The sequence below is a fragment of the Salvelinus fontinalis genome, chromosome 11 (genome assembly GCF_029448725.1).
Source record: "Salvelinus fontinalis isolate EN_2023a chromosome 11, ASM2944872v1, whole genome shotgun sequence".
In the NCBI taxonomy this organism is placed as follows: domain Eukaryota; kingdom Metazoa; phylum Chordata; class Actinopteri; order Salmoniformes; family Salmonidae; genus Salvelinus; species Salvelinus fontinalis.
In genome coordinates, this window is record NC_074675.1 from 17037925 (window position 1) to 17064856 (window position 26932).

Consider the following 26932-nt stretch of genomic DNA (forward strand, 5'->3'; position numbering starts at 1 on the left):
ACCGCCACACACACACACACTTCCCTGCTAGCATGCCGAAGACGAGTGATCATATCAATAAGAGGATGTGGTCAAGGGCCAGCCAATAACCTGGGTTAATCTAATCTCCTAAACGAATAAAACCATCCACACAAACACCTTACAGTATGTAACATAGACCACTATACATCACACATATCCACTGGTCTGCAGCCTGCTGCTCATACTGACCAGTCAATACACTTTTTACATACACATGTTCTTCTATTATGGCTGTAACAGGCTGAGCTGTCTCAGGACAACACCGAGCCTGTAAACAGTAGGTGAAAACAATCTCACATGATGACACACTTAACACCCCCCCCACCCACACACACACACACACACACACACACACACACACACACACACACACACACACACACACACACACACATAATATACAAACCTCACACCTTCAACATTGAATGGCATGAGAGACAGAGTAACACCATGCAGACAAGGCTCTTGTGTCTGTTGTACATGTGCTGTTAGTTCACTGACCACTGTGTTCCGCTGTGATCCACTGTGTTCCACTGTGTTCCCTTGTGTCTTTTTCTCTGCAGTGATTTCACCTAAATAATGGCTTAGTAGGTCTTTGTTTTTTCTCTGTGTCTACAGCCAGCAATACGAGTCACACAGCAGATAAAAACATGCTCAGTCTGTTAGTTTGGAGCAAATGACTAATCAATATAGCCTTTAGTTATGTCTGACTTTACATCCCGCCATTGATCTGGTTACAGAACAAGCAGTGGAAAATGTCTCCCTCCATGTACGTACAATAACACCGTTCTGCTGGTGTGTGTAGAAAATACAGGCCTGAAATCCAGTGCACAATTAATCCCACATACTGTAGACACATTCAGTAATGCAATTCTACTCAATCACATCGCTTACACCTATCCTCAGATCTAAAATGACCCACAATGAGTATATATGGGCCTTTCTACTGTATAGATAATGGGGCCAATGTGTGATATTGGGATGAACATAAAACATTTTTGAAACAAAAATAGAAAGGATTTTTCAACATTTCCACGTGTAGGGCTTCTTAGAGGAACACTGTACATGCAAAATAACTCCATAACTCCACCCTATATGACAACATAGGCCTAGTACTATACATCCTTTAAGCAGGGTTCATACAGACAGACATTGGCAAGTGAAATTCAAGGAATTTCAGGGACTTTTTCAACCACTGAACCTCAATGTTATACAATTGTATAATTTATATAACTGTACACATAGGGCCCAATATAGAACCCCCCCCCCTCCCCATGAAAAGCACGCAAAAAGTGTTTTAAAAAAGTAGGCCTTTACCAGTAAGAATGATATTTTTTTTTAGGCCTAGCCAATGCATTTATATTCAAATTATTACTACATTCTAAAATATGTGAATATAATGTGGACCTGATAAAATAAATTGGATGCATGGAGATTTTTCTGAAGCCCATGTGGCCAACGCAGGCACACATAATAAAGCCATGAATAGCAGTAGCATTAGGCTCACCATTTGAATCTCACCATGGCTGTTTTTATATTGAGAAAGCGAACAAAAACCAGGTTCCTTTTGTAATGGAAGGCTTTGTATAGAAAGCCAAGTTGAAGCCAGCATTCGATGTTGTTGTCCTCATCATAACCGCACGTGGTGTAACCGCCCCTTGTATTGTTTAACATTTTAGGTACAACATGGAAACCCAAATATATTTGTCACTGTAACGATGTGTGCTGAGAGTCGGGAAGCAAGAGAGTGAGTGTTTTAATAAATAATCGTAACATAATTTAAAAAAAGAAGCTACGAACAACGCCCAGACATGACACAGAAACAGAAACAATGACGCCTGGGGAAGGAACCAAACAGAGTGACATACAGTTGAAGTCGGAAGTTTACATGCACTTAGGTTGGAGTCTTTAATTAAAACTCATTTTTCAACCACTCCACAAATGTCTTGTTAACAAACTATAGTTGTGTCAAGTCGTTTAGAACATCTACCTTGTGCATCACACAAGTCATTTTTCCAACAATTGTTCACAGACAGATTATTTCACTTATAATTCAGTGTATCACAATTCCAGTGGGTCAGAAGTTTACATACACTAAGTTGACTGTGCCCTTAAACAGCTTGGAAAATTCCAGAAAATGATGTCATGGCTTTAGAAGCTTCTGATAGGCTAATTGACATCATTTGAGTCAATTGGAGGTGTACCTGTGGATGTATTTCAAGGCCTACCTTCAAACTCAGTGCCTCTTTGCTTGACATCATGGGAAAATCAAAAGAAATCAGCCAAGACCTCAGAAAAAAAATGGGAGCAATTTCCAAACGCCTGAAGGTACCACGTTCATCTGTACAAACAACAGTAAGTAAGTATAAACACCATGGGACCACACAGCCATTATATTGCTCAGGAAGGAGACGCGTTCTGTCTCCTAGAGATGAACATAATTTGGTGTGAAAAGTGCACATCAATCCCAGAACAACAGCAAAGGACCTTGTTAAGATGCTGGAGGAAACAGGTACCAAAGTATCTATATCCACAGCAAAAAAAGTCCTATATCGACATAACCTGAAAGGCAGCTCAGTAAGGAAGAAGCCACTGCTCCAAAACCGCCATAAAAAGCCAGACTACGGTTTGCAACTGCACATGGGGACAAAGATCGTACTTTTGGGGGAAATGTCCTCTGATCTGATGAAGCAAAAATAGAACTGTTTGGCCATAATGACCATCGTTATGTTAGGAGAAAAAAGGGGGACGCTTGCAAGCTGAAGAACACCATCCCAAGCACGGGGGTGGAAGGATCATGTTGTGGGGGTGCTTTGTTGAAGGAGGGATGGGTACACTTCACAAAATAGATGTCATCATGAGGGAGGAAAGTGATGTGGATATATTGAAGCAACAGCTCAAGACATTAGTCAGGAAGTTAAAGCTTGGTCGTAAATGGGTCTTCCAAATAGACAATGACCCCAAGCATACTTCCAAAGTTGTGGCAAAATGGCTTAAGGACAACAAAATCAAGGCATTGGAGTGGTCATCACCAAGCCCTGACCTCAATCCTATAGAAAAGCTGTGGGCAGAACTGAAAAAGCGTGTACGAGCAAGGAGGCCTACAAACCTGACTCAGTTACACCAGCTCTGTCAGGAGGAATGGTCCAAAATTCACTCAACTTATTGTGGGAACTTGTGAAAGGCTACCCGAAACGTTTGACCCAAGTTAAACAATTTAAAGGCAATGCTACCAAATACTAATTGAGTGTATGTAAACTTCTGACCCACTGGGAATGTGAAGAAATAAATAAAAGCTGAAATAAATAATTCTCTCAACTATTATTCGGACATTTCACATTCTTAAAATAAAGTGGTGACCCTAACTGACAGGGAATGTTTTGATAGGATTAAATGTCAGGAATTGTGAAAAACAGAGCTTAAATGTATTTGGCTAAGGTGTATGTAAACTTCAGACTTCAACTGTATATAGGGAAGGTAATCAGGGATGTGATGGAGTCCAGGTGAGTCTGATGACGAGCTAGTGCGCATAACGATGGTGACAGGTGTGCGCCATAATGAGCAGGCTGGTGACCTAGAGGCCAGAGAGGGACTGTCATGATATTTCATTACCATATCATATTGTGAATAAGCCCGTTAGGCTATATAATTTGATGTCATGGTATCCAGAATAATTCTTAGGAATAGCATTGGGTGTTGCGCAATAGTATATCCTGCACAATTGCGCACAGTAGACTCCGTGTCCAATCCGGGCCACAAAAACATGAACTCATTACCTTGATGCTTTCTGTGTTGAATCTTACCAGACCCTGCTGTAAATCGAGCAGACAACAACAAATGATCAACATCAATTTGCTAGAGATATTAGATCCAGCATGGATCCAGGCACAATGGTCTTCACCGACGTAAGGAATGAGAATCCAAAATATACTGGACATTTCTCACTAACACCTTCTTTCCAGCATTTGACTTTGAAGACGTGGCGGGACACACTCAGACTATGATGTGCCACACGCTTCAATGGGCCTGCTACCGTAGGAGGTAACAAACATTACTGCACATCCCAGGTGAGGAAAAATACTACAGACACTACAAAAACTGCGAACGATCCAATGTGAGCCAGACAGACAGGAAAAAGTGGGTGAAAAACATCAAAGTTGTAAAGTAGGATTCAGATGGTAGAGCACACAGACTCAGAAAAAACACATCTGGGAAGTGGCCGTTTCGAAATGTTCTGAACCTTTTTTTCCTGCACTTGGGCTGTTGTTGCATGGAATGGCTATCAGATCAGAAAATTCCTTCCTGGATCAGATGATGTTTGAAAACATCAAGGCGTAATTAGACAGCTCAACGCCGAAAGGCATCCGACAAGTATTATGCTAAATTATTGAAGAACGGTATTGATTTAGGTTCTAAGTATCACGGTACGGTTACTTTTGATTCGAAGCATTTGATTTAGCAATCACATACATTTCTGAGGGATTTGTGTGCCCATGAAAACAGTTTTCACCCCGTAACAGAAGGAGACACGAAGTGTTATGTAGTTACACTGTATTTCTGAGATCTCTACACAAAGAACTGTCAGACAGCCAGATCCAGGATAACAGTTCAATGTCTATTTCATTTTATTTAACTGTCACTTCTACTCCCGCTCCCCTCTGGCAATCGACGTCGCCGGTCTACTAACCACCGGTCCTGGCAACCCGTCTTTATGCACACCTGGCAGCCCTCATTACGCACACCTGCATCTCATCATCAGTCCCGCCTGGACTTCATTACTCCCTTGATTACTCAGCCTTTATGTAGTACTGTTAGTAGTCATCAGGGAGTATTGTTTGTGGTTCCATATCAGATGCTGCTCTTGGTTTGTATCGGTCCGTGTTCATTATTTTTTAAACTCACTAACTGCACTTGTTTCCTGCTGCCCTGCGCCTATGTTACATGAACTGATTAATGCTTAACTTATGATATAACGACAAATGACACTGCCATAGATGCAAGGACAGAAAAGTTATGTTTCATGTCACACGATTTTGGACAAATCCGACAAGACAGCAAACATAACCATAGGTTTTAAATCAACTTGTGAATTTGATTGAGTATAGATACAGTATGTTCCCCCATCATATCTTAATGTAATGACATGAACAAAATGGCACACTACTATCAATGACTTGTCAACAGCTGTAACAGGTTTTCCAGTGCAGTTTATAGAAAGACCATATACAGTGTACTGTAGCTGTACAGGAGCAGCCATTAGGTTCCCAGGTATATTCACAGTACCAGCAAGTCAGACAGTCTCCATCCTGATACAGAACACACAGCACACCATGCCTGTCCACAGCTAAAATACTACTCTGGCTTTATCAATAAGTGGCCATCTAATCATCCCCCAGTTCAATTTGAACTGAATATAGCCCTGCCCACCCACCGCAAAAACAGCTTCGTACTGGGCAGCCAGGCGAAAAATGGCTGCCACCAAACCCGTCACCTAGGAATGAGATGAGCTAGCAACCAATATTTTGTCTGTTTTCAGGGATGGAGTGGGGGTCGAAGAGATTGTTGTTGAATATGACCCCCTGTATTATTGACAGGGTAGGATAGACATTGAGAGATGGGACCAACCCAAGCAAAAGGAGAAATACACATTTCTCCAAGATATTTTCAGTATCTGTGGATTTGAAATCAAATCAAAATCCAATCAAATTGTATTTGTCACATGCGCCGAATACAACAGGTGTAGACCTTACTGAGAAATGCTGTCTTACAAGCCCCTAACCAACAATGCAGTTAAAAAAATTGAGTTAAGAAAATGTTTCTATGTGTTCCTGGAAATGGAACAAAAATATTTCCTCAAATTGATGTGCCTCTTAGAAGCCATTCACTTTGGGCAATATCCCCATATTTAAACGTAAGTGTTGCAGCTGTGATATTTTTTAGGAATTAGAAAGACGATGAATGATGCAACATTTTCACGCTAGAGGGAGAGTATTGCGCTTCAAATTAGACAGGTGGCAGAGAAGGGGAATGACGGAGCGGAGGAGAGAAACAAATCCACAGGAATTTACCACTAATGAGTGGTTGAGGGAGAGGATTCTACCTCTACGGCAGAGAGTGGGAGAAAGAAAGAGAGAGAGAGAGAGTGAGTGACAGGAGGAGAATGAAAGGTGGATATAGTAGAGAAGACTGAGATGAGGAAAGAGAGTGATGGATAGAGATTGGGAGGGATTAGATGAAAAGCAGGGAACAGACACAGACTGTCAGATAGAGGGAGGTAGAGAGAACAGATGCACTCACACGAAAACACACACACGCACTTTCTATTGGCTGTCATGCTGGAGGTTAAAGGTCTCCTGAGATGAGCTCTGCTGTGCAATATCCATGCTTCCGGACCAGTGCTCAGCCAATCCCGCGGCCCGATCAAACTGACAGCCAGCGGCAGGTCTCTCCCTCGCTCCACCTGAGTGGCTCGCCCTGCCGGGGCCCAGCGAGGGCCCACAGACAGAGAGGAAGTGTCAGAGCCTGGCCCCGTGCACCACAACCACCAATACTAATCATACACCCTATACCCAAACTAGCCTGCATACTACCGTGTACCTGTCAGACTGGGAATCAAACGACAGAGAGGAGAGAGAGCTGTGGGAGAGTTTAAACTAGGAGAGAGAGAGGGTGAGATGAGGGAGGGATAGAGGAAGGAAAGTAGAAAGAGATAGAGAGACTGTTTGGGGAGAGAGCAGGACAGGAGATGGGGAGAAAGGTGAAAGAGGTAGATAGAGCATTTGAATGAACACTTGCAAGTGGGGGAGAGTAGAAAAAACCCACAAAAAAGACAGGAGAGAGACAGGAGACATGTCTCACCCGGCTAGTTGATGGAGAGAGGGAACCATGTTCAAGATGAGAACATGTTGTTTTTTTTCATGTCAGTGGTTCACCCCTTTCACCCACAAGATTGACACGGGAGCCTTAACATTACATAGTCTGGAATTGATTTCAGAGGCTGTAGAGCCAATTCATTTCCGTCTGTTTGAACCTGAGTGAGGAGTGAGGCTGATAAGCAAGCTATAGAGCCATTAACCTACAGCTGTCCCAAGAGAGACCGAAGACCACATGACGCCATTGATTTACAAACTCCTTCCATTATTACCATTGTGCATTCTACTACCATAGAGGGCACATGCACATATGCAAGCACTCACACACGCACACTGGCCTACATACTGTGGCGTATCTCCCCTGTGTCCTGAAGTGTTTGTGTTTGTGTTTCCTCTCTTTAGGAGTAACAGGCGAGGTCATCACGTATTCCCTCTGGAGCACTGAGTATTGTGCATCGCAGAAGAGAGGCGTTTGATCTAGCGTTGGAAACAGGAACTAAATGTAAACATGCCAAACGCCTGCACCCCGTGGGAAATCAGGCCTGTGAGGACGTGGCGGAACACACTCAGAATATGATGTATCACACGCTTCAATGGGCCTGCTACCGTAAGAGGTAGCAAACATTACTGCACAACCCAGGTGAGGCAAAACGCTACAGACACTACAAAAACAGGGAACGATCCAATGTGAGCCAGACGGACAGGAAAAAGTGGGTGAAAAACTTAATCAAAATTGTAAAGTAGGATTCAGATGGTAGAGCACACAGACACATCTGGGAAGTGGCCATTTCTAAGTGGGTAGTCATCAGGACCAGTGGTTGGAACCATTCATTTGACATTCTAAGTGTTCTGACAAGAGGCTTGTGCACCTGCTTTAACACACACACACACACACACACACACACACACACACACACACACACACACACACACACACACACACACACACACACACACACACACACACACACACACACACACACACACACACACACACACACACACACACACACACACACACACATATATATTCTAAATTAATGCTTATAGCCCACCGTTCTCCAATCAGGCCCCCTGAATAGCTAGGAGGAGCTGCCCTAGTCTGGAAGCTGAGCTCAAACAGCAACACCAGAAGCGAGGCTAAATTACATTGTAAACAAGCTGGCTGATGACTAATGTAACAGTTCTCCACACACAGGAAGTAGAAGTAGGACTGGGGGAGTAATCCTTCACTACTTGGCTGCTGATTGGAGTAATGACTGGGGGAACAGGTAGCCTGTTAGAAGTGGTAGCCCTGATTTGTGCTACAAGCTCTCACAGTCTCATGTCAGAATTAGACGTTCATCCATGTTTCTCAAATGTCACATTTTGAAGTCTTTAGGGTTAAGTTTAGGCGTTAACTCTGAATTTTTAAGATTAGGGTTAAGTTAAGGCATTAACTCTGAATTCTTAAGGTTAGGCATTAACTCCGAATGGTTAAGGTTAGTGTTAAGGATTGGGATAAGCTTAAAACAAAAATATCAAAAACAACTTTCGATCGGATTCGAATATGCAACCTTTGGAATCAGAGGCCGATGCTTACGTACGTCCACCAAACCACTGTACCACTGCAGTTCACAATTCTCTAGCGAGACATGAGAATACTTGATGATACATGATGGTATGTGGTCGGTTGGTTTGCTGAGCCTTCCCAAACCATAGCCCTAACTTTAACCACTCAGAATGAATGTCTACACTGTTAACCTTTGAGATGTTTCTGTTTTAACCCTATAACCATGCAGAATTAATGCGTCAAAAACAGACGTTCATCCATATTACGTGGTATTTCGAAGGGAAACTAAGAGATCTTGTTGAGTCATCAGGACCAGTGGTCGCCACCATACATGTCACATTCTAAGTGTTCTGACAAAAGGCTTGTACACCTGCTTTAAACCCTGTTCAATCAGTGTATACGACATAAATTAAACACCCACACACACACAAACATGGCATTCTAAATCAATGCCCATCTCCAGAGATCTGTACATAATGACGAAATGTTCATGTCCCTAACAATGGGAGTCGTTGTCCAAAAGGCAGGGAGGCAGGCAACACGCTTAGGTCCAAAATAAGCCCAAAGAAACGCACTGGGCTTATTTTGGACAGATTCTGGCCAGAGTGAAACATCTTGCTTCACCTCTTCCATCGGCCACCGTTCTGGGGGTTAAGAGAGAATAGGTAGCCTGGTATAAGTGGTGTCGTCCCACCACTTAAATCTCAGGGGTTAGCTTTTAGGCAGTTTGGCATGAAGTCAAATTGATTTATGTTTAGTGAGATTGGCATGAAGTCAAATAGATGGTGTTTAGTCTTGTTGTCATCAAGTCAAATAGATGGTGTTTAGTCTTGTTGTCATCAAGTCAAATAGATGGTGTTTAGTCTTGTTGTCATCAAGTCAAATAGATGGTGTTTAGTCTTGTTGTCATCAAGTCAAATAGATGGTGTTTAGTCTTGTTGTCATCAAGTCAAATAGATGGTGTTTAGTCTTGTTGTCATCAAGTCAAATAGATGGTGTTTAGTCTTGTTGTCATCAAGTCAAATAGATGTTGTTATGTCTTGTTGTCATCAAGTCAAATAGATGTTGTTTAGTCTTGTTGTCATCAAGTCAAATAGATGGTGTTTAGTCTTGTTGTCATCAAGTCAAATAGATGTTGTTTAGTCTTGTTGTCATCAAGTCAAATAGATGTTGTTATGTCTTGTTGTCATCAAGTCAAATAGATGTTGTTTAGTCTTGTTGTCATCAAGTCAAATAGATGTTGTTATGTCTTGTTGTCATCAAGTCAAATAGATGGTGTTTAGTCTTGTTGTCATCAAGTCAAATAGATGTTGTTAAGTCTTGTTGTCATCAAGTCAAATAGATGGTGTTTAGTCTTGTTGTCATCAAGTCAAATAGATGCTGTTTAGTCTTTTTGTCATCAAGTGAAATAGATGTTGTTATGTCTTGTTGTCATCAAGTCAAATAGATGTTGTTAAGTCTTGTTGTCATCAAGTCAAATAGATGGTGTTTAGTCTTGTTGTCATCAAGTCAAATAGATGCTGTTTAGTCTTGTTGTCATCAAGTCAAATAGATGCTGTTTAGTCTTGTTGTCATCAAGTCAAATAGATGTTGTTATGTCTTGTTGTCATCAAGTCAAATAGATGGTGTTTAGTCTTGTTGTCATCAAGTCAAATAGATGGTGTTTAGTCTTGTTGTCATCAAGTCAAATAGATGTTGTTTAGTCTTGTTGTCATCAAGTCAAATATATTTTGTTTAGTCTTGTTGTCATCAAGTCAAATATATGTTGTTTTGTTTTCTTGGAGAGATCATCAAATCAAATCAAGTTTATTTTATATAGTCCTTCGTACATCAGCTAATATCTCGAAGTGCTGTACAGAAACCCAGCCTAAAACCCCAAACAGCAAGCAATGCAGGTGTAGAAGCACGGTAAAGTTAGGACCCAGTAGGTGGGACGCTGGAAAAATGGATAAGCTTATAAATATTGGGTGATACTACTGTTAACTATTTGAAAGGAATTATTTAGCAGAGAAAAACGTAAATGTGCTGAACAAAAATATAAACACAACATGTAAAGTGTTGGTCCCTCATTTCATGAGCTGATTTAAAAGATCTCAGAAATGCACCATACACACAAAAAGCTTATTTCTCCAGTTGTTTTTGCAAAAATGTGTTTACATTCCTGTTAGTGAGCTGAGTAGTATTTCTGTCTTTAATAAAGCCCTTTTGTGGGGAAAAACGAATTCTGATTGGGTGGGCCTGGCTCCCATGGTTGCGTCCCTGCTCATTCATGTGGTATCCATAGATTAGAGCCTAATGAAATCATTTAAATTGACTGATTTCCTTATATCAAATTGTTGCATGTTGCATTTCTATTTTTGTTCAGTATAAATATGAACTTTGTCTTTGTCTGAACAACATTCTTAAGCTCTGTCTCTGCTCACACAGGAACACACACAAATGTGCACATACACGCACAATGACAGGACTGTCTTGTGAGTGTGTGACACTTGCTGGACATTTTGTCACATTTGTACTTCTAACCAGAGACGATGTGTCAGAGCTTGAGGATACATGAAACTCTCTCTGTCTATCTCTCTCGCGCGCACACACACACACACACACACACACACACACACACACACACACACACACACACACACACACACACACACACACACACACACACACACACACACACACACACACACACACACACACACACACACACACACACACACACACACACACACACACAGGGCAGTAACTTAGTAACAGCGTTGCTGTAAGCAGGGTTGAGCCAATTAGGCCATGGGGGAACAGGCTGTGCTGTGTGACAGTAGGGACCCTCTATCCCCAGTCAGTACCTGGACTGACTCGGAGCCAGATAGGAAACACAGACTCACCTCAGAACAGTGTCAAACTACTGTGTTGTACCTCTGCACAGGCAACAGGTGAGACAGCACTGACAGAGAGATAGTAAGTTGGAGGAACAGAGATAGGGAGTAATGTATGGATGGTATAAAATGCCTGCAGGTGTGAGGTGGCCACTGGGTATGTCAGGTGTGGTATGTAAGGACTCTAAACAACCAACACCGGTAAGCTACAAAGAGATCAGTAAAATACAGAAGAGGCTGGTGGGAGGAGCTATAAGAGGATGTTTGATACCTATCCATTACTTCCATTCCAGCCATTACAATGAGCCCATCCTTCTATAGCTCCTCCCAACAGCCACCTCTGGAAAAATACCTGTAGAATCCACAATATAGCTGATCAACTGACTCACCTAACATTTTCACACTGTTTCTCTACCAGCTTTCTCTCATATACATAGCCAGTCAGGACAGTGGCTCTCTGCTCCTTAGCCTTGATTTTTGATAGTGAACAGCTGCCATCAATTAGATCAAGTGAACAGCTGCCACAGCCTGTAGGGAGTCAGTAAAGGGTATTACCGTATGGTCAGATCTTCCCATAGTACTGGGTCTGCTTTTTACATTAGCCTGTTACCAGCTACACCCCTCTGTCTGTCTGTCTGTCTGTCTGTCTGTCTGTCTGTCTGTCTGTCTGTCTGTCTGTCTGTCTGTCTGTGTCTTTCTCTCTCTCTCTCTCTCAGAAAACACACACTTGCTTCCCACCTTCTCCAGACCCCAGAGAGTGACAATCCACTCTCCCCTTCCTTTAAGTGCTTAGAGTACTCCTCAGAGAGAAACAAACAGTCCTCACACACTTAGTTCTATTCACTATTCAGTGTGTGCCACATTCCAGCTCTCTGCTGTGCGTTACATGCTCCACCAGTGGTGATTTTAGCGTGTTAATCTAGGTGGGGCAACAAAAAAAAGTTAAGTATACATGCCAGCAAAGCCACTAAACAATACATGAATTGCACTATAATGGTGACAAACGGTGCCCACAAATTGTTAGGGCCTACATAAATCTGTCCCAACAGCAGAGCTTTCCTTTCAGCACCATGGAGTGAATCCTTACCACCGCTACCCTGGCTGTCAGTGGAGCCATGTCTGGCAGCGAAACAGTTCATTCAGCTTCATTTACTGCCTTTTCAAAAAACATAGCTGATATGGCTGACTTGCTTATATAAATGTGGTTTCTACTGACAATCGAGATGTACAATCTTTTGCATAAGGGAACGATGAGCAGATAAGAGGCAATCCGTAATTTCGATTAAGACATGAATGTGCGAGCTAAAATGGATGTGGTCAATATAACTATTTGTTCAGCACTTTTGAACTGTATAGCGACAGAATTCAGAACATGGGCCGGGGTTCTTACAGTATTCTCCCTGTACACCAAATCAGAACCGTAGGATAAATTAGGGGGCATATAAGCAGACAATGAAAGCTTTTACAAGATATGATGATGACATTTCTGTAAAACAGGCTATAGGCTACATGTGCACCACCAAGTCAGAACAGTAAGCTAAGTTATGAGGAGGAAATTTACCAAATTATTAGGGTGAGGCACATGGGCAACTAACAGATTACTACACAATATACACTTAGTATTACTTTCTAAGCTACAGTATACATATCTCCCTGGCATATTGCATAATTTATGCAGCAGTATAATATAAATATTTGGACCTTGTTGTGCTGTGCTCACTTGAACTGGAAGGTAGTGGTGTTCCTTCTTGTACTTTGTCATCAAAGTCTGGTATTCTCTGGATTTATGGTGCTTTCAAGAGAACTGGGAACTCTGAAAAAAACAAAGTTGAATCATGACATCAGTGAACTTCAGGTCGGAGCTCTAGAAAGAGGCCAGAGTTCCCGAGTTGGATGACTGTTCAAAATGTATTTTCCCAGTCGGGGCTTGTTTTTTTCTGAGTTCCCAGTTGTCTTGAACTCACTGAAGTCTAAGACTTCCCAGTTCTGAGTTTCCGGTTATTTTGAATGTGGAAGAAGTCATGGGGGATTGACAGCATGGCTAATGTATTCAACCTTCCCTGGCACATGGTGTTGCATGTGAACGTTTATTATTTTAAGCTTGGAAAAGAGACCCTTAACCGTAGACTTGGACCCCACACCCTCTCCACTGAATAAATAGCAGGCTAGTGATTGTTTTGCAACGCTTGAAGTTAGCCACTGATTCCTTCCAAACCACTCATTGTTGAATTTGCGATTTCCAACTTGTTGTGTAATGTTTATGTCCAATGGCCGATGAGCACCGACACATTTTATCTATAATTTATCTTCATATGACAACGATTGAAAAGGATTTGCCAGTAGATTGTCGACTTGATTCATGATAATGACTGCTTGTCTAGCTTGCTAGCTAAGATTTTGAAAGTCTGATGTTGACAGTCCAATCAAAGACACGGTAGATATAACATTATTTGACATAATTGTATCTGTGGCCAATGACCTTGAGCCTTCCTGGATGGGCACTTCTAATGTAACTCTATGGCAGCACCCAAGTAGTTTGAACATTCTAGCTCTCCCTGTAAACTTTGCGGTGATGTAGTGTCCCCATGAGTGACAGAACACTGAGCCAATCACGGTTGAACTAGAGAACATTACCAACTCCTTCACTCTATTTTCCGCTGGCTTGTCCCACCACCACAGAAAGCACTGAGCTAGGCTGAAACAGCTGCATTTTGAAGCTGCCTTACTCAAGAAAGCAAAAAAGAGACCATGTTTGTATGCAGTTTTATTAACTCAATTATTTTTGTTGTTGTTATTGTTTGCAAACTGATATGTGATGAGTATTAATGCCAAAATGAATGACAGGTCGCCACTGGGCTCCACAATGTCAACACTGTGTCCTCTTTCTGATGGAAGATGAATATCAATTGCATCTATCAAGCTGTTTTTACATCAAGCCGTGGCCCTGACTCCTGCACACCTGTTCTACTCACACTGAATAATCTACACAACAAACAGCATTCTGACTTGATGCTCATGAAGACTTTCAACGAGAGTGTCCTGATCATCTTCTCTTCCCTGGGACCTAAACCTTTACAAAACAAGCGTTTGACTACAGCACAGAAACACACACACACACACACACCACACACCACACACCACACACCACACACCACACACCACACACCACACACCACACACCACACACCACACACACACACACTCCTCTAAAATCATCAAACTACAGTGTGTGTGAGTGAAGGGTGATTAGTCACAACGTGAGATTGCGTTTGTGTGCATGTGTGTGTACTGGTGTATGTACGCGTGTTTGTGTGTGTGCCTTCATGCACTCTTGTTTGTACTCCTGTGAGTGTGTGTCGGCAGTTGCACTGGCGTGTTTGTTAAACAAATATAGAAAGGCTGGGAGAAATGGTAATTACAGAGCCTCAGGTACGTCTGGGATCAAGATGGTAGAAACAGCTTGGTTAAAATAGCGAGATGAGACTCTCCACTACTCTGAATGACAATGACAATATCAAATTACCAGTCCTGCCGAGCACAATCAAGTAGCAGGAAGCTACAAACGGATCATTAACCCCCCCCCAATCACTCACACCCAGCTAAACTCACCCACACACTCAGAGATGAAGGCTTCGTTAGATAGGCAGCACATTTTTTGTTGTTTTGAAATTGCCAGAATCTGTATTTTTGTCGGCAGTCGAATGCTGCCTGTCGTCATCATGTAGGGTAATTAGAATAATTAGAATAAAGAGCTGGAGAAATTGCTACACACACACACACACACACACACACACACACACACACACACACACACACACACACACACACACACACACACACACACACACACACACACACACACACACACACACACACACACACACACACACACACACACACACACACTCCTGCACACATGTTATTTCTGTAGAAAGAATGCAGGGCAATTATGATAGTGATGCCTGGCTGTGTGGCCCTCTGCACTTTACTATCTACCTCTGGGGCCATAGTAATGCTGATATAGACTGACTAGTCTTTGATGAGCTGCTCACAGGGACTGTTCTAATGATGGACCCATGCTAGAATCACACATAATGAGCACTGAAATGACTACAACTCCCAGAACCCCCCCCCCATGAGTTTAGCACTTTAATGAGGTCATAGGTCATATCAGGAAAACACATTTTCAACACACTTTGTATAACATTTTCTGACTGAAAGTGACGTAGAATTGCTCTGAGGGGAATCAGCCTCTATCTTGCATGGTTAGTTTTTTTGTAGCGATAAAATCTGAGTGTGTGCTCATTCCAGTTGTGATGCGTACCGAATGTGCTAGATGCTATGCACTCTGCTGTATGTATGTAGCGCTTCGCTAGTCTGCTCCAATTCCCTCACAGGGGGCTGATCGTGATACGGGCTACGGATTGTAAGACAGAACATCAACATAACTCTCAAGTCACATTACTTCAAAGAGCCACAATCAGGGTGAAACACTCACGCTGTCATACAGAGCTGGGAGGGAGAGACTCTTCATGTTTATCCATCCTGAAAAGAACTCTCTCTCTCTCTTTGTACCACCCTTTCTCGTTTTTCTCTCTCTCTCTCTCTCTCTCTCTCTCTCTCTCTCTCTCTCTCTCTCTCTCTCTCTCTCTCTCTCACTTCATACCTTCATTCTTCCCCCTTCTTTCTTTCTCCTTCTTGTTCTCTCCCCCTTTCTCTCAGTTTATTTCTGTATGAGCACTTTGTAACATCTGCTGATGTAAAACGGGCTTTATAAATACATTTGATTTGACTTCATTTATTTGGTTTCCAGAGTGATTGAGCGTGGCGTGCAGAGGAGTGCAGTCAGTCAGTCAGTCATTTGGCGCTTCGCTCAGCTCCGTCCTCTCTGCTCTGTGCTCGCCTTATCTCCCCTGACAGAGGTGTCTCTGTGCCACTCTTCAAACAGCAGATCAGGAAAGGACTCCTCTCTCAGCTCCATCTGACATTAAGAGACTATCGACTCCTTCTAAGTGCTTAACCTGTCTAGGATCATATATACATATATATATATATATATGTATATATATGTATATATATGTATATATATATATACATATATACATATATACTCATATATACATCCCCTGCCAGTCAACTGGGCTCGGTCGGGACAGACACTGTTCGCCAATGTCTCTGTGTGGCTCGGCCTGAGGGAGAGCTGTGTGTGGTTATGAGCGGGGACCTGTGTGTGTGTGTGATTTTGCATGTGGTTGGTTATAAGTGTTTGTGTGTGAGTATGTGTGTAGAACTGCTCCCCAGACAGACAGTAAATTACCAAAGGGACACAGTCATTATTACCATTAATATGTAGCAACATCTGTTGATTATCTTAATACAGAACCATCAATTGTTTTGCTGACGGTTGAAATGGGAAAGGTAGCAACCGTTTTCATGGGGGATTTTTTAAATTCATTTTCTAATTCGGTGATTCTCATAAGAGCTACAGCTGTGGACTATGGATAGGGCTTGGAAAACACACACACACACACACACACACACACACACACACACACACACACACACACACACACACACACACACACACACACACACACACACACACACACACACACCACCGCATCCCCCTCCACACACACGCCATCACATCGCTACTTTTAAAAGCCCTGTGATCCCAGAGCATAGATCATTAGTGTAGATCAAAGTAGGCCACGGCTGTTGGTTAATTACCAGGCTTGTAAAGGATTTCACTCTTTAAATGGGCTCTTTAAGTTCACACTGATACACACCGCAGCACCATCAGCAGTAGCAGCACTCTGGGATCACAGTACAGGAGTGCTGCTCTGAATGAAGGTAAGACCAGTGATTATAAACACAGCTAGCTAACTACTTTACCATATGGCCACCACCAGCCTTAGTACTATCAGACATCCTAGATGTCCTGCTGGGTAGAGGTCTGTTGTAATATCATGGAGGCTAGGACAAATTACTGAAGTCTCTCACTTTTATCAATCATTGTTTTTGGAATTGTCGTCAGGAGAATCCTTATTCTCATCATCACCATCATCATCATCATCATCATCATCATCATCATCATCATCATCATCATCATCATCATCATCATCCTCATCCTCATCGTCGTCGTCATCATCATCATCATCATCATCATGTTCAACCTCCGCAGAAACAACATAATATATCTTACTTCAATTAAATGTTCTATCATTATAAAAGGCAGTGTTTCTTTGTGTTCCTTTGATAACGAGGATATACCAGTCATATGGTCAGTCATGTACATGTATATATCTCTATATGTGGGCAGTAGAAGTCTATTCCGGTCTCCTCTTGTTCCAAAGGTGTAACGTTCCTGACCTGTTTTATGTTGTTTTTGTATGTGTATATGGTCAGGGCGTGAGTTTTGGGTGGGCAGTCTATGTTTTCTGTTTCTATGTTGGTTTTGGTTGCCTGGTATGGCTCTTAATTAGAGGCAGGTGTTTTGCGTTTTCCTCTAATTAAGAGTCATATTTAGGTAGGGTGTTCTCACTGTTTGTTTGTGGGTGATTGTCTTCCGTGTTTGTGTATGTCGTTGCACCACACGGGACTGTTTTCGGTTTGTTTTGTTCATCGTTGTTTTTGTGTAGCCTGTTTTCTCTATTCGTGCGTTCTTCTTGTTTCATGTAAGTTCGTCGTCTAGATCTGTCTACACCGTTTGTTATTTTTGTTAGTTTATTCAAGTTCGTGTTTTCGTTTAATAAATATGTGTTCAAACTCCACTGCGCCTTGGTTCGATAAATACTCCTCCTTTTCTGATGAAGAGAAGGAGGACCACCGTTACAGAATCACCCACCATACCAGAGCCAAGCAGCGGAGTAAACAGAGTAAGGGACAGGAAAAGAAGGAGGAATGGACTTGGGACGATATATTGGACGGAAAAGGTTGCTACACATGGGAGGAGATCCTGGCTGGTAGGGATCGCCTCCCATGGGAACAGCTGGAGGCACTGAGGAGAGCAGAGGCTACCGAAGAGAGGAACCGGAGTTATGAGGGAACGCGTCTGGCACGGAAGCCCAAAAAGCCCGTGAGTAACACCCAAACATTTCTTGGGGGGGGGTTAAGAGGTAGTGGGCCAAGGGCAGGTAGGAGACCTGCTACGGGCAGGCGCCGTGTTACGCAGTAGAGCGCACGGTGTCTCCTGTACGAGTGCATAGGCCAGTGCGGGTTATTCCACCTCCCCGCACTGGTAGGGCTAGATTGGGTATTGAGCCAGGTGTCATGAGGCCGGCTCAACGCGTCTGGTCTCCAGTGCGTCTCCTCGGGCCGGCATACATGGCACCTGCCTTACGCATGGTTTCCCCGGTTCGCCTACATAGGCCGGTGCGGGTTATTCCACCTCCCCGCACTGGTCGGGTGACTGGGAGCATTCAACCAGGTAAGGTTGGGCAGGCTCAATGCTCAAGAGTGCCAGTAAGCCTCCACGGTCCGGTATTTCCGGCGCCACCTCCCCGCCCCAGCCTAATACCTACAGTGCCTACACTACGCACTAGGCTACCAGTGCGTCTCCTGAGCCCTGTTCCTCCTCCACGCACTCTCCCTGTAGTGCGTGTATCTAGCCCGGTGCCTCCAGTTCCGGCACCACGCACTAAGCCTCCTGTGCGTCTCCAGAGCCTTGTACACACTGTATCTTCTCCCCCTACTAATCCTGATGTGCTTGTCCTCAGCCCGGTGTCACCAGTGCCGGTACCTCGCATCAGGTATAGAGTGGGGGTTAAGAGGTAGTGGGCCAAGGGCAGGTAGGAGACCTGCTACGGGCAGGCGCCGTGTTACGCAGTAGAGCGCACGGTGTCTCCTGTACGAGTGCATAGGCCAGTGCGGGTTATTCCACCTCCCCGCACTGGTAGGGCTAGATTGGGTATTGAGCCAGGTGTCATGAGGCCGGCTCAACGCGTCTGGTCTCCAGTGCGTCTCCTCGGGCCGGCATACATGGCACCTGCCTTACGCATGGTTTCCCCGGTTCGCCTACATAGGCCGGTGCGGGTTATTCCACCTCCCCGCACTGGTCGGGTGACTGGGAGCATTCAACCAGGTAAGGTTGGGCAGGCTCAATGCTCAAGAGTGCCAGTACGCCTCCACGGTCCGGTATTTCCGGCGCCACCTCCCCGCCCCAGCCTAATACCTACAGTGCCTACACTACGCACTAGGCTACCAGTGCGTCTCCTGAGCCCTGTTCCTCCTCCACGCACTCTCCCTGTAGTGCGTGTATCTAGCCCGGTGCCTCCAGTTCCGGCACCACGCACTAAGCCTCCTGTGCGTCTCCAGAGCCTTGTACACACTGTATCTTCTCCCCCTACTAATCCTGATGTGCTTGTCCTCAGCCCGGTGTCACCAGTGCCGGTACCTCGCATCAGGTATAGAGTGGGCTTTGAGAGTATAGTGTGCCCTGTCCCTGCTCTCCGCACTAGTAGGAAGGTGCGTATCCTTAGCCCGGTGCCTCCAGTTCCGGCACCACGCACCAGGTCTACAGTGCGCCTTATCCGGCCAGAGCCATCCGTCTCCCCAGCGCCATCTGAGCCATCCGTCTCCCCAGCGCCATCTGAGCCATCCTTCTCCCCAGCGCCATCTGAGCCATCCGTCTCCCCAGCGCCGTCTGAGCCATCCGTCTGCAATGAGCCTGCAAAGCCGCCCGTCTGCCATGAGCCTGCAAAGCCGCCCGTCTGCCATGAGCCTACAGAGCCGTCTGCCAGACAGGAGCCGCTAGAGCCGCACGCCAGACAGGAGCCGCTAGAGCCGCCCGCCAGACAGGATCTGCCAGAGCCGCCAACCAGACAGGATCTGCCAGAGCCGCCAACCAGACAGGATCTGCCAGAGCCGCCAACCAGACAGGATCTGCCAGAGCCGCCAGCGAGCCATGAGCAGCCAGAGCCGTCAGAGAGCCATGAGCGTCGAGAGCCGTCAGCCTGCCATGAGCGTCGAGAGCCGTCAGCCTGCCATGAGCGTCGAGAGCCGTCAGCCTGCCATGAGCGTCGAGAGCCGTCCAGCCAGGACCTGCCAGAGTCCCTTAGCCAGGATCTGCCAGAGTATCTCAGCCGGGACCTGCCCCTTGTCCCGGTGCTGCCCCTTGTCCCGGTGCTGCCCCTTGTCCCGGTGCTGCCCCTTGTCCCGGTGCTGCCCCTTGTCCCGGTGCTGCCCCTTATCCTGGCGCTACCCCTTATCCCGGTGCTGCCCCTTATCCCGGTGCTGCCCCTTATCCCGGTGCTGCCCCTTGTCCCGGTGCTGCCCCTTGTCCCGGTGCTGCCCCTTATCCCGGTGCTGCCCCTTGTCCCGGTGCTGCCCCTTGTCCCGGTGCTGCCCCTTGTCCCGGTGCTGCCCCTTGTCCCGGTGCTGCCCCTTCTCCCGGTGCTGCCCCTTATCCCGGTGTTGGCTGTTCATTTAGGGGATGTTAGGTTGAGGGGTGGTCATTGGGAGGGGAAGACAGAAGCGGGGAGTGACTATGGTGGTGTGGGGACAGCGTCCAGAACCTGAGCCACCACCGTGGTCAACTGCCCACCCAGACCCTCCCCTGGACTTTGTGCTGGTGCGCCCGGCGTTCGCACCTTGAGGGGGGGGGCTCTGTAACGTTCCTGACCTGTTTTATGTTGTTTTTGTATGTGTATATGGTCAGGGCGTGAGTTTTGGGTGGGCAGTCTATGTTTTCTGTTTCTATGTTGGTTTTGGTTGCCTGGTATGGCTCTTAATTAGAGGCAGGTGTTTTGCGTTTTCCTCTAATTAAGAGTCATATTTAGGTAGGGTGTTCTCACTGTTTGTTTGTGGGTGATTGTCTTCCGTGTTTGTGTATGTCGTTGCACCACACGGGACTGTTTTCGGTTTGTTTTGTTCATCGTTGTTTTTGTGTAGCCTGTTTTCTCTATTCGTGGGTTCTTCTTGTTTCATGTAAGTTCGTCGTCTAGATCTGTCTACACCGTTTGTTATTTTTGTTAGTTTATTCAAGTTCGTGTTTTCGTTTAATAAATATGTGTTCAAACTCCACTGCGCCTTGGTTCGATAAATACTCCTCCTTTTCTGATGAAGAGAAGGAGGACCGCCGTTACAAAAGGCTTCATAGAGAGAGGGAAACACCCTGCCTGCCATACAGAGGATAGGGCAAGCCTTTACCAGCCCAGACACACCAGGCGGGATAAAACAAAAACAGAGAAAAGACCCTCTCAGCAAGACAGCCTGTCACACATAAACACCTTGTCAGCTGTCAATCCTACTCTCACTCTGAAACAACCAAAGCAGGGGCCGCTCTCTCTCTCTCTCTCTCTCTCTCTCAGACACAGACACAGACACAGACACAGACACAGACACAGACACACACACACACACGCCAACTCTCTACCCCACAGTGTATGGATGTTGATGGACACAGTGGCTGATGTTAGAGCGCTCTACCATTTCAATTACCTTTACTTACCTCTCTCTCTTTCTCTGCCTCTCTATCCCCCTCTCACCCTCTCCATCCCTCTTCCCATCTCTGTGCATTTCTCCATCTCAAGGAACAAATGTGCACCTCGCTTCCAGGGGGTTTATTTTCAACTTACAGAAATCCCTTTTTCTCTGTTCCAGTCAAAGTGCTTTTCCTTTTTCATCTGTAAAGACTGTTTTAGGAGTGATGGACAGAGGTAATAAAATGGAACAAAACACTTTCCTCTCCTGAACACAAAGAGCACAGCAGCACAGTCGGAAGTGACTGATATCCACTTAGCCGTATAATCGCATTTCACTGGGATAATACCAGCCACTATCAGATGTCATTTGTTTCATCAAAGGATAAACTGCTCATTAACGACACACAGAATGCTTGAAACATGATATACCGAAGGATGGACGAAAGATAGATAAGATGCTACACCTTACAGCAGGGGTGTCAATCTCAGTCAGCGCAGCGGCCATATTGAAAAGGTACAATACATTTGCGGGCCAGACATAGACTATTATGTTAGGCCTATTTTTTTGTATAGGCCTACAACTGCCCTTTATAATGTCCACTTACTGTATTTACATAGGATTCTGTTGTCGTGGGAATTCTACACAGGGACACTCAAAGTTTATCACCTCTACAGAGTACCTAACCCGGATCCGGGAGCACCCCCCCCCCCCCCACACACTGATTAGCATCGCTAGCATAGCGTCACAATTAAATAGTAGCATCTAAATATCATTAAATCACAAGTCCAAGACACCCAATGAAAGACACAGATCTTGTGAATAAAACCACCATTTCAGATTTTTTAAATGTTTTACAGGGAAGACAAAATATGTAAATCTATTAGCTAAACACGTTAGCAAAAGACACCATTTTCTTACTCCAACAGTTTCTTACTCCATCAGGTGCTATCACCAATTCGGCTAAACTAAGATATTGATAGCCACAAACCAACAAACAAATTTATAAGATGACAGTCTGATAACATATTTATGGTATAGCATAGTTTTTTTTTTTTAAATGTGCATTTTTCAGGTATAAATCACAGTTCTACATTGCAGCTGCAATCTGATATAGTGCTGATGCAGCTAGAACAATTACAGAGACCAACGTTATATAACTAATTACTTGTCTTAAAACATTTCAGAAAAAATACACAGCGTACAGACATTGAAAGCCCAACATCTGGTGAATCCAAACAATATTTCAGATTTTTTAAATGTTTTATAGCGAAAACAAAATGTATCGCTAAATTAGCATAACCAGGCCAGCCAGAACCGGCTGGACGCGCCCGACCAGTTCACATGCACGACAGATATATGAAATAACATCGTAAATTGGGTCTTACTATTGCTGGTCTTTCATCAGAATGTTGATCAAGGTGTCCTTAGTCCTGATGAGTCGTTCAATCCATTCACAATGGCAACCTCCCCTCTTCATTTAGCCTGGGTACTGGTCGACTGGCACGGTCCATGTCCAAAGTTAAAAAACTCAAAGAACGGAACACGGCAAAACTCCCGAAAAAATTCTAATAATCTGATTAAACTATATTGAAAAAACATACATTACGGTGATATGGTCACATGTATCAAACAAACTTCGACACGGAGATAGTTTTCATCCGTAACGTCAGCATAACAAAAGACAATGTCACCTCTGAAAACGCGCATCTCAGAAACCGGAAGTTGTCGGTCACGCTAAAGAAATAGGTCTTATTTCACGTCAGTACAAGATAAACAAAAAAATTCTCCTCTGACGTCTTCCAGACACCCAGAGGAAGAAGAAGGAAGTGTGTTTCGGGTCATAGGTCGCGTGACCATATATAGGCAGAGCTTTGAAGCGAGCATACACATCTTGCAATTTTCTTCTGGCTCAGGGAAAGTGCTGTGAAATGACCTGTGTTTGACTCAGAGACAAAATTGGAACGGTTTTAGAAACCATAGCTTGTTTTCTATCCAATGGCATATGGTTATATGCATATAGTAACAGCAATAATTGAATAAGAGGCAGTTTAATCTGTAGAGGCAATTATGCTAATGCGAAACAGCACCCCCTGTATTCTCAAGAAGTTAAATGAAATTTTCTTTATGGAGAGGTTGGAGAGGTTCCAACCAACTCAATGCACCAACATGACTATCAGGAGCTCTAACGGGCAGTCTCGTTATTTCTCTTACATACTGCAGACAAGTTACTGTATATTTGCATGATTTAGCTTATTCATCATTCATAATTAATTAATCATTAACATTTTGCTTCATTCATGTGAACGGCCAATACTGGGTCTTGCATGTGACAGACCAATACTGGGTCTTGCATGTGACAGACCAATACTGGGTCTTGCATGTGCCCGACCAATACCTCACGAGGCTTTTACTCTCTAAACTGAGACCTTGAAACTGAAAGGGAGAGACACAGACCCTTGGCAAATATATTTTTTAAATGTTGGTAGCGGACATTCCAAAATGTCCTGGAAGAAAGAAAATAAACATCTTAATCAGTCCTAAAAAAATCTTCATCTTAATTGATTTTACTGAATTTTGGGCAGGAAGTCGTTATAAACCCATACGTATACAGAATTGTACTTCACACACATCAGATGATACAGGGTCCCATCAAGCGCAATAGGCACCTTCTAAAGTAAACAATCCCAGAGCCCTTCTCTTGTAATCATTGACATTTTGAGCTGTTGCATTGACATACAGTTCTGTACAAACTGTCCCTGGGACATAAACTACTCAAGATATGAAACCCGTTGTTTAACAAATCTGCTAGGACCTTCAAAAAGTTGGTGCTGGCTTATCAGCTCAATATTCAGTGCTAAAAACATTTACTTGGATCTACTTATTCTGGACACAGTTCCATGTAATGGAACCCAGATTATTGTTTTAGATTATATTACTTACTTGACTCACTGGACACTATTCCACGTAATGGAACACAGATTATTGTTTTAGATGACATTACCTTCTAATTTAAATCACTGGTGCTACCCAAACTATAGAACAATTATTAATAATAATTGGAAATGGTCAAAAACGTGTCTAATTCAATTAATTATTCATACCTCTGTCCCAAATTTCTCCACTCAAGCAGCCTGTATCCCTTACAACCTGCTTGAGTTCAGTGTGTACTGGCGGCTATCTACTGTTCCACAGGAAGCTTATCTCCAACCCAAACACCAGATGGCTGCCTCTAATTTAATATCAGTCTCAATGCTCAATCCCTCATTTTTGTCATGTGACCTTGTATTGAATTTTTCAAATTACTAAGATATTGCATAATTAGAGTGCTATCTGAAAGCCAATTACCATTTACTTTGTTACTTTCACTAGTCTCCATATCTGTTTCCCTCAACTTGGACTCCCTCCCCAATAGGAAGACCTCAATCACTACTGCTAATACACTCAGATCACTCTCAAACAATGTTCTGCTTTCCCCCCTATTGCAAGGTTTAAAACAAGACAACACAAACATAATAACTTTCTCCATATTGGAAGGCATTGTTATCATTTTACTATACCCTAACAATGTCACTCTATATTTGTATTACCAATCTCTGTTGGATGTTCACTTTGTGCTTCAATATTTATTAAACGTCTATTATTTTAAGATTCATATGTAATGCTTTGGAGGGATCCATATGTATTAAATGGGCTGGCACTGTCTATCAGTCTCTTATTAGATGGCATGGTGCTCTGTCCATAATAAGTCTCTACCTAGCATGCTAAATGGTTGAGTGGGTGAATACAGAAAATAATTGGACAGGATATGGGGTTTTATTTCAAAATGTATTACCAGGGTGGAGGAAGTGTTAACTTCTTATGATAGGGGGCAGCATTTTCACTTTTGGATGAATTGCGTGCCCATAGTGAACTGCCTCCTACCCTGTCCCAGATGCTAATATATGCATAGTATTATTACTATTGGATATAAAACACTCTGAAGTTTCTAAAACTGTTTGAATGGTGTCTGTGAGTATAACAGAACTCCTATGGCAGACAAAAACCTGAGAAAAAATCTAAACAGGAAGTGAGAATTCTGAGACTGGTCAATGTTCAACTCATCGCCGATTCAATCCCCTGTAAGATATGGATATGTTTGCACTTCCTACGCCTTCCACTAGATGTCAACAGTCTGTAGAACGTGGAATGAAGCTTATGCTGTGTTGTGGGGCCGGATGGGAGGGGAATGAGTCAGTGGTCTGGCAGATTGCCAGTTCCTGGTCACGCGCTTTCCTCATGATATCGCCTTGCGTTCCATAACTTCTACAGACATGAAGGAATGCTCCGGTTGGAACGTTATTGGATATATATGATAACAACATCCTGAAGATTGATTATCTACTTAGTTTGACCAGTTTATTCGACCTGTTATATAACTTTTTGAAGTTTTCGTTCGAGTTCGCCTGCACTTTCGTTTGAACATGTGCACTAAACATGCTAGCAAAAGTAGCTACTTAGACATAAGTAATGGACATTGTCGAACAAATCAACGATTTATTGTGGAACTAGGATTCCTGGGAGTGCTTTCTGATAAAGATCATAAAAGGTTAGGGAATATTTATGATGTAATTTCGTATTTCTGTTGACTGCAACATGGCGGAGAAATATTGTTATATCTCAGCGCCGTCTCAGATTATTGCATGGTGTGCTTTTTACGTAAAGTTTTTTTGAAATCTGACAAGTGTATCTTTAATTATATGTAAAATATGTGTCTTTCATCAAAGTTTATGATGAGTATTTCTGTTATTTGACGTGGCTCTCTGCAATTTCTCCGGATATTTTGTAGGTATTTCGGAACATGGCGCCAATGTAAACCGAGATTTGTGGATATAAATATGCACATTATCGAACAAAACATAAATGTATTGTGTAACATGATGTCCTATGAGTGTCATCTGATGAAGATCATCAAAGGTTAGTGATTAATTTTATCTCTATTTCTGCTTTTTGTGACTACTATCTTTTGCTGGGAAAATGGCTGTGTTTTTCTGTGGCTATGTACTGAGCTAACATAATTGTTTAGTGTGCTTTCCCTTTTTGAAATCCGACATGTTGGCTGGATTCACAACATGTGTAGCTTTAATTTGGTGTCTTTCATGTGTGATTTCATGAAAAGATTGATTTTTATAGTAATATATTTGAATTTG

At 43.6% G+C, this 26932-nt stretch overlaps 1 long non-coding RNA gene across 3 annotated transcripts in view; it reads left to right on the top strand.

Annotated features, from left to right (window-relative positions):
- LOC129865186 (uncharacterized) overlaps positions 1-22151 on the top strand; it is a 36876-nt gene extending 14725 nt beyond the window's left edge. For all 3 annotated transcript variants that reach the window (XR_008761323.1, XR_008761324.1, XR_008761322.1), the window contains 2 exons: positions 7296-7533; positions 21854-22151. This is a non-coding gene — a long non-coding RNA (uncharacterized LOC129865186). The remainder of the gene's footprint in view (positions 1-7295; positions 7534-21853) is intronic.
- Positions 22152-26932: the final 4781 nt, after the last annotated feature.